The sequence below is a fragment of the Mytilus californianus genome, unplaced genomic scaffold (genome assembly GCF_021869535.1).
Source record: "Mytilus californianus isolate M0D057914Y unplaced genomic scaffold, xbMytCali1.0.p SCAF_6, whole genome shotgun sequence".
NCBI lineage: Eukaryota > Metazoa > Mollusca > Bivalvia > Mytilida > Mytilidae > Mytilus > Mytilus californianus.
This window is the reverse complement of record NW_026262712.1, coordinates 60,055,852-60,064,014: the sequence shown is the minus strand read 5'-3', so window position 1 is coordinate 60,064,014 and position 8,163 is coordinate 60,055,852. Positions and strand designations below refer to the sequence as shown.

Here is an 8,163-nt window from a genome sequence, read left to right as displayed (position 1 = left end):
TTGTAGGAAGAAGGCTGCATTTGTAATAATTTTGATACATGTAAATAATTAGATGACTGAGTAAACAATATTTTTGGCTTTCCAATTATATTTTACAACATTTAAAATACAATAAAAACAAATCAAACATGAATAAAGAGTCTATAACCTAATACAGGTTGGTTGGTCATGCAATCTAAACAATGCCATATACAAAGATATAAAAAGACAAATAAAAAATTCACAAATATTTATTTTCTAAATTTATCCCCTGGTTGTATTTCAGCATTTCCTGTCAAATGAAAAATCAATTCTGTATCAATTACATAAATATCTTAGAAATTTGTGCTGTTCAAAATCAATTGAGATATGGATTATTAAGATGTTCTAATTACAACAAACTTTTTAGCTTAAATACATCACTGAAAATGTATGCATATAAAAACAAGAATGTGTCCATAGTACATGGATACCTCACTTGCACTATCATTTTCTATGTGGACCGTGAAATTGGGGTCAAAACTCTAATTTGGCATTAAAATTAAGAAGATTATATCATAGGGAACATGTGTACTAAGTAACAAGTTGATTGGACTTCAACTTCATCAAAATCTACCTTGACCAAAAAATTTAACCTGAAGCGGGACAGACGGACAAACGAACACACTAGAAAATGTAATGCCCCTCTACTAATGTAGGTGGGGCATAAAAAAGAATATTTCTTTTTTACATGAATTGTCGCTTTCATTTTCTATTATACTACATGTCCCTCATGTGTTGTTGTATTGACACATTAAAAGTGTGACCACCTGCCACATGCTGAACACCTTATTCTCCATGACAATTGTACCAGATAATGGCATCCCACTATGTCACACATTTCTCTTGTCAGCCATTGGCAGTCTTTTAGCAACTTGCATTGTTCTGTTCTAAACACCCTGAAGAATAGCCTGAGGATGTTCAAACCTGGATGTTCTGGGCTGATGTGTTTTAAGCCCTACACATTCTGTAAAACAATTAGAACACATATAAAATCTAAGAGAAAAAATGTATAGTTACACAAAAAGTTGTCATCGATCTTCTTTCAGTACAAAGGTAGCTAAATTAAATAATGTGTCCTTTGAAACACATTGACTAAAATTAAAAACACTTATCTCAAAAAGCTATTATAGTGCATACTGGTACATGACCAGACATGAATACATGTAAAGTTATCCATTCTTTTAATACTAATTCTAAAAGGTAATCAACTTAACAATTTTTATCTGTTCTTTAATTGATTTTGTTATATATAAATTAAAACATAACTAAATATGTATTTTTATACAGTTGTGAACACTTCAGGAACTACATATTGTTTGATACTTAAGTTTTGGAATTGCACAGTGTCATGGTTTTCTTAGACTGGTAATTGCATCTTCATATTAAATCCACTGGAGGTAAACTGATTGATATTTCAGTCTTGAAAACCTGTTTTTTAATTTGTTTTAATTGGTTTTGAATAATGGGGCTTTGTATTGATTTGATGAGTCAAGCCTTTTTCAACTGGTTTTACAGTTAGTTCTCAATTTGTGCTGTAATACCACATTCTCTGGTTAATGGAAGGTTGAGCCCTCATTAACATGGTTAACCCGTACTCATTTAGTAAGTTATTGTCCTAAGACATTTTGTCATGTTACTAGCTTTCATAGCTTAATTTCTAATATAGTTTTTGTTTATTGTTACAGGACCATATGATGACATTTACTTGCTTAGATATGTGGTATCTGATGGATAGTTGCCTCAGCTAAAAAAATCTCAATATATGTTTTTTTTCTCGATATATTATGGTTTGTTTGTTTTTCAACATGTACTGTGGATCCTTAATGGTTTATGATCATTTAATGCCACAACTGTATTTCCTAATCAATATAGTATACTCATGAATAGATATTGTACCATTTGTGTGCTTACTTCAAAACTCAATGGACTTGGTTTCTTTGTTCAATATAATTGACACCACGGTCTCACCATTTTCCAACATTTTATTCACCTAGAAGTAAAAAGAAATGTTCCAAAAAGACTTGGACAGAACAAGTATTCAGAGTACCTAGAAAACATAGGTAAAAATCTATTTCTTGTCTGTGATTATTTTTGGTCAATGTAAACTTTTAAAAAGAACAATTTGATCAAAATTATCAGTTGTTTAGATGTATAACAAATTTAACAAAAATGCCAAACATAAGATATTTTGACCTATATCAAATTTTGAGGATTGTGGCTTCATAATTATTTGTGGAATACACATTTTTGTCGATTTCTTGGGCATGGGTAAACCGCTATTACAAATTTAAATACATTGTATTTAATAAAGAAGCCATTCTGTATTAGCTTGAATGCAGCCTTTTGCAAAACCATGAATCCAAATATCCATTAAAGTATGATTTTTCTCAATCAACGAAAAACAAAATTGATCCAAATTAATGGATGTAGCTGCATATATAAATCTAAAGTATCAAAGGTAGAACTCCTAGTAGGAATTGTTATTTAAATTTAACTAACCAGCTTCTTCGCCTTTTCCCTATCTTCCTTGTTGTTTTCTTGGTCCTATAAATAAATATAGTAAATTATTTATCAAACTAGAACAGCTATTACATGTATTATGCACTACCATTTATTTTTATGAATCATTATTACCAAAAGAAATAAAGAACTTAGGCCTGCACAAGTAAAGTGGGAAACAAGATGTATATGTTGTGCTGGCTGTATGTTCTATACCCCTCTAAATCATGTGTGATTTAACATTCCTCACATCTCAGGCTTGACTAAATTTAAATCTATTGATTTGGTTGATTTTTGCAGCATTGACTTACTTCAAGGAGGACAATTTTTGTTGGTCGAGGGAGACAGAATGCCAGAAGAAATTGGAATGCAATTATATTTATATAAAGTTTACCAATAATGCTTGTGGTACTAAGCCATTGTATAGTGTCCCCCAAAGAGTGAATGTCATGCTTGAGCAATAGATCTTACATTCAGGCTATATGTATTGTCTATGGTTCTCAGGTACAGGTTGTGTATTTTCTAAAGTTCATAGGTACATGCAATTTGTATTGTCTCAGTTTTTTGTCTGTGGTTCTTGGGTAGAGTCTATATGAATTGTCAGTGGTTCTTGGATATAGGCTATATGTATTGTCTATGGTTCTTAGATATATTCTATATGAAGTGTCTATGGTTCTTAGATTTAGTCTATATGTATTGTGTATGCTTCTTAGATATATTCTATATGAAGTGTCTATGGTTCTTAGATTTAGTCTATATGTATGGTGTATGCTTCTTAGATTTAGTCTATATGTACTGTCTATGGTTCTTAGATATATTCTATATGGATTGTCTATGGTTCTTAGATTTAGTCTATATGTATTGTCTATGGTTCTTAGATATAGTCTATATGAATTGTCTATGTTTCTTAGGTTCAGTCTATATTCATTGTCTTTGGTTCTTAGATATAGTCTATATGGATTGTGTATGCTTCTTAGATATATTCCATATGTACTGTCTATGTTTCTTAGATATATTCTATATGAAGTGTCTATGGTTCTTAGATTTAGTCTATATGTATTGTGTATGCTTCTTAGATATATTCTATATGAAGTGTCTATGGTTCTTAGATTTAGTCTATATGTATGGTGTATGCTTCTTAGATTTAGTCTATATGTACTGTCTATGGTTCTTAGATATATTCTATATGGATTGTCTATGGTTCTTAGATATATTCTATATTGTATATGGTTCTTAGGTTCAGTCTATATGTATTGTCTATGGTTCTTAGGTACAGTCTATATGTATTGTCTATGGTTCTTAGGTTCAGTCTATATGTATTGTCTATGGTTCTTAGATATATTCTATATGTATTGTCTATGGTTCTTAGATATAGGCTATATGTATTGTCTATTGTTCTTAGATATAGTCTATATGTATTGCCTATGGTTCTTAGGTTCAGTCCATATGTATTGTCTATGGTTCTTATGTTAAGTCTATATGTATTGTCTATGGTTCTAAAATATATGCTACATATATTGTCTATGGTTCTTAGATATAGGCTATATGTTTTGTCTATGGTTCTTAGGTTCAGTCTATATATATATATATATTGTCTATGGTTCTAAGGTTCAGTCTATATGTATTGTCTATGGTTCTTAGGTACAGTCTATATGTATTGTCTAAGGTTCTTATGTTCAGTCTATATGAATTGTCTATGGTTCTTAGATATAGGCTATATGTATTGTCTATGGTTCTTAGGTTCAGTCTATATGTATTGTCTATGGTTCTTAGGTTCAATCTGTATGTATTGTCTATGGTTCTTAGATATAGGCTATATGTATTGTCTATGGTTCTTAGGTTCAGTCTATATGTATTGTCTATGGTTCTTAGGTTCAGTCTATATATATATTGTCTATGGTTCTTAGGTTCAGTCTACATGTATATGTATTGTCTATGGTTTATAGGTACAGTCTATATGTATTGTCTATGGTTCTCAGATAAAGGCTTCATGTATGGTCTATGGTTCTTAGGTTTAGTTTATATGAATTATCTATGGTTCTTAGAGAAAGGCTATATGTTTTGTCTATATGGTTCCTAGGTTCAGTCTATATGTATAGTATATAGTTGTTAGATAAAAGCGTTATATATTGTCTATAATTCTTAGATATCAGCTTGATATGTTGTCTATGGTCTTTAGGTACAGTCTATATGTATTTTCTATGGTTCTTAGATATAGGCTTAATGTATTTTCTATGGTTCTTATGTTTAGTTTATATGTATCATATATGGTTTTTAGATATAGGGTACATGTATTGTTTATGGTTCTTAGATATATGCTTTATTAATTGTCTATATGGTTTTTAGGTTCAGGTTATAAGTTTTGTCTATATGGTTCTTAGGTACAGTCTATATGACATGTATGTATTGTTGATATGGTTCTTAGGTACAGGCTTTATATATATATATTGTAATTCCAGTGCAGTAATCAAACTACTAATATGATTAACATGATCAAAGTGTAACCACATAATCATAAACATTAGGGGAGTATTCAAACTAAAAACCAGTTGTTGGCATGACACGGGTTATGTTCTTCTCATATATGTTATGATGGTATGATACTAAACCCCTAACGGGAAGGATTGTGCCTGATATTCATATGATGAAGACATAATCTTTCAATCAGTTTAATTGAAGTCTGGAGCTGGCATGTCAGTTAACTGCTAGTAGTCTGTTGTTATTTATGTATTATTGTCATTTTGTTTATTTTCTTTGGTTACATCTTCTGACATCAGACTCGGACTTCTCTTGAACTGAATTTTAATGTGCGTATTGTTATGCGTTTACTTTTCTACATTGGCTAGAGGTATAGGGGGAGGGTTGAGATCTCATAAACATGTTTAACCCCGCCGCATTTTTGCGCCTGTCCCAAGTCAGGAGCCTCTAGCCTTTGTTAGTCTTGTATTATTTTTAATTTTAGTTTCTTGTGTACAATTTGGAGTTTAGTATGGCGTTCATTATCACTGAACTAGTATATATATTTGTTTAGGGGCCAGCTGAAGGACGCCTCCGGGTGCGGGAATTTCTCGCTGCATTGAAGACCTGTTGGTGGCCTTCTGCTGTTGTCTGTTCTGTGGTCGGGTTGTTGTCTCTTTGACACATTCCCCATTTCCATTCTCAATTTTAATAAAATGATCAACCGATATAATAACATGATCATGAATTTTTAGGGCAGAAATCGAAACTACCGGCATGATTAAACCAGGTTATAAAGGACAATAATCAAACAATCGATTAGAAATGATGATGATGATTAAACCCTGTAATCACATGATCATCAAAGGCGGATTTAGAGGGGGCAGGGAGCTTCATATATGATAAATGTATAGACTTTTAAACATATTGCTCCAAACGTTGGTTTTCCATAGGGCCTCACCCCCTTTTTCAAAATCCTGGAATCATGGATCATGAATAATAAGGGCAATAATCAAATGATTAACATGATCAAAATGTGATATTACATTATCTAATCTATCATGAATATCAAGGGCAATAATCAAACCTTAAATTAGATATTTATGAATATTAAGGGCAATAATCAAAAATATGTAATCAGATAATCATGAATAGTAAAGGCAGTAATCAATAGATTATCATGTTTAACTGTTCAATCATATGATTATGGTTATTAAGGGTAATAATCAAATGATCGTCATGTTCGAAACTGTGTAATCAGATGATCATGAATATAAGGGCAATATTCAAACGATCATCATGTTCAAACTGTGTAATCAGATGATCATTAATATTCAGGGCAATAATCAAACGATCATCATGTTCAAACTATGCAATTAAATAATCATGAATATTAAGGGCAATAATCTAACGATCATCATAGTCAAACTGCGTAATCCGATAATCATGAATATTAATGGTAATAATCAAACAATCATCATGGCCTAACTGTTCAATCATATGATCATGATTATCAGGGGCAAAAATCAATCAATCATCATGGCCTAACTGTTTAATCATAATTATGATCATGATTATCAAGGGCAATAATCAGACGATCATCATGGCCTAACTGTGTAATCATATTGTTATATATATTAAGGGCAATAATCAAACAGTCATCATGGCCTAAATGTTAAATCATATGATCATGATTATCAAGGGCAATAATCAGACGATCATCACGGCCTAACTGTGTAATCATATGATTATGAATATTAAGGGCAATAATCAAACAATCATAATGGTCCAACTGAGTAATCATATGATTATGAATATTAATGGCAATAATCAAACAATCATCATGGCCTAACCCTGTTTAATCATATGATCATGATTATCAAGGGCAATATTCAGACGATCATCACGGCCTAACTGTGTAATCATATGATTATGAACATAAAGGGCAATATTTAAACAATCATCACGGTCAATCTGTGGAATAATATGATTATGAATATTAAGAGCAATAATCAAACGATCAACATGATTTGAATGTGTGATCAACTTATCATGAATAATAATTTCTTCTAACTATCAACATAATCACACCGTGTAATCATATAATCATGAATATCAGGGGAAAACTCTTACTATCAACATGATCACACTACTCACTAGTTATAAGACTTATAGTGATTAACTTATACAGAAAATTTTATAAATCCCAGGTTGGACCAGAGCCTGATATTTTGGCCTAAATGTTTAAAGCAAAGGTATGTTTATTATTTGGTCGTAAACAGGCAATTTTTGTTTTCGTGTTTACCCTTTTCTGCATCTTTAGGACTCACTTACCCGTCAGTTAACAGCAGTATAAATATAACGTGAAATCGAAACAGAAAGTACACTTCGGAAATTCTCTTTTTCGTACAATAAATCCGAGTTACATTAAGAACCAATTGTATGATAGATAACAAAAATGAAAACTAAATAAGCCAATCAGAGCGTGGTCCATATCGTGGTTTTTAAATCCTAAAAACCACTACTATTATACCTCACCTACGAGTATTCAACGAACGCATACAAACAGGTTTTGGGATCAACAAATCCGGGCACGTTAACAACATCTGTGTAAAATAAGGATGTGGTATCCTGTTTGAAATAAGTTTTCACAGGAACAACTTCAAATCTTATTACGAAATAAAAACAATATTGTTTTTATTTCGTAATAAGATTTGAAGTTGTTCCTGTGAAAACTTATTTCAAACAGGATACCACACAATATTGTTTTTATTTCGTAATAAGATTTGAAGTTGTTCCTGTGAAAACTTATTTCAAACAGGATACCACATCCAGATAAATGTAATGTTCTTACCATAACAAGAAAACGTAAGCCTATTATAAAAGAATATGTACTGCATGGCCACACACTCGAATCTCTAAATTCTGCAAAGTACCTTGGCTGCACCATCAGCTCCGACTTAAAATGGAATGAACACATTAAAAACATATGTGTCAAGGCAAACAAGACCATAGGCTTCCTCAAACGTAACTTGAACATCAATAACAACACAATAAAAGAAACTGCATACAAGTCACTTGTAAGACCGACTCTAGAATATGCATGTACAGTCTGGGATCCTTATCAACAAAACAACAAAAACCGACTGGAAATGGTACAGAGGAGAGCAGCCAGATATGTCACTA

The 8,163-nt window shown here is 31.7% G+C and overlaps 1 long non-coding RNA gene across 1 annotated transcript; it reads right to left on the bottom strand.

The window, feature by feature from the left end:
• Positions 1-214: 214 nt before the first annotated feature.
• LOC127706405 (uncharacterized) lies at positions 215-7,412 on the bottom strand. Its single transcript, XR_007984451.1, has 4 exons — positions 7,312-7,412; positions 2,521-2,565; positions 1,933-2,011; positions 215-985 (listed from the first exon to the last, which is right to left on the bottom strand). It is a non-coding gene; the product is annotated as an uncharacterized LOC127706405 (long non-coding RNA).
• Between the last annotated feature and the right edge of the window lie 751 nt (positions 7,413-8,163).